Below are 982 nucleotides of genomic sequence, written 5' to 3' on the forward strand. Positions count from 1 at the left end.
CAATGTGAAACACATTGCTGCAGCTTATTACACCTGTGCCTACCAAGCAGCAAAGGCTGAGATAGATCATTATTTAAATTACAGATTGAATACAAGGCCTTCCATATATAGGTGAATAATACTTGATGTAGCAGAGTTGGTAAAGTTAAATCAAGTCAAAGGAATTTGAAATGTGCAACGTAGACCAAGAAAAAACTAATGCAGAGCAATAAAGCAATCAAAGCTGAAAAAAGCATTCAAATATTGCTTTGAAAGACAACTTGCTTTGGTTTCCGTTCAATTCAGTCTGCTTTTGGATCCGGTTTAGAGAGAGCGCACCATCCCCGAAGATACTGCAATGACCGGGCTATACATGGAGTGAATAGAGCAAGCTCTTTTTCCATCTCCCTGTTCTAAAAATCCATTTAATATATGGTCCCCAGATAGGGGATGTATCAGATATTAAACTTATAAGAACGAGTGAGGTTCCCCCCCACCCCCCCAACTGTCTGCTGAGGCTCCCTCAGAAGACTGAAGCTGGCTGCTGCTACGCAGCTGTTAAATACTCTGGGCTGCCCATTGTGACACGTGATCCAATTGTTCCATTGGCCCATTGTGACATGTGATTCAATTGTTCCATTGACCCATTGTGACTGGTCAAAGTGTTCCATGAATAGAATACATTCTATCACAGTGTTCCATGAATGGAACACATTCTATCTACTGCAGGCAGGCACCGCACATAGCTGCTTCAAGCCTCTAGAATACTCTCAGACAGGTGAACGTAGGCCAAACATTCAATTAACATGCCAGATAAATTGTTTGTTTTTTATTGAATTCATATAAATGTACACAAATACACACACACATATATATATATTTACACATATACTGTATATATATAACTATATATATATACAGTATATATTTATAAATTCAAAATTTCAAAGTAAATTTCAAAATTTAAAAGTTGGCAGGCCACAAGATGTTGCCAATGTTCCAA

The 982-nt window shown here is 38.1% G+C and overlaps 1 pseudogene; it reads right to left on the reverse strand.

Moving 5' to 3' along the window:
• Nucleotides 1-307: 307 nt before the first annotated feature.
• On the reverse strand, nucleotides 308-488 carry LOC141099829 (U2 spliceosomal RNA; annotated as a pseudogene).
• Nucleotides 489-982: the final 494 nt, after the last annotated feature.

Source organism: Dendrobates tinctorius, unplaced genomic scaffold (assembly GCF_039654945.1).
Source record: "Dendrobates tinctorius isolate UK_male_01 unplaced genomic scaffold, ASM3965494v1 ptg000102l, whole genome shotgun sequence".
In the NCBI taxonomy this organism is placed as follows: Eukaryota; Metazoa; Chordata; class Amphibia; order Anura; family Dendrobatidae; genus Dendrobates; species Dendrobates tinctorius.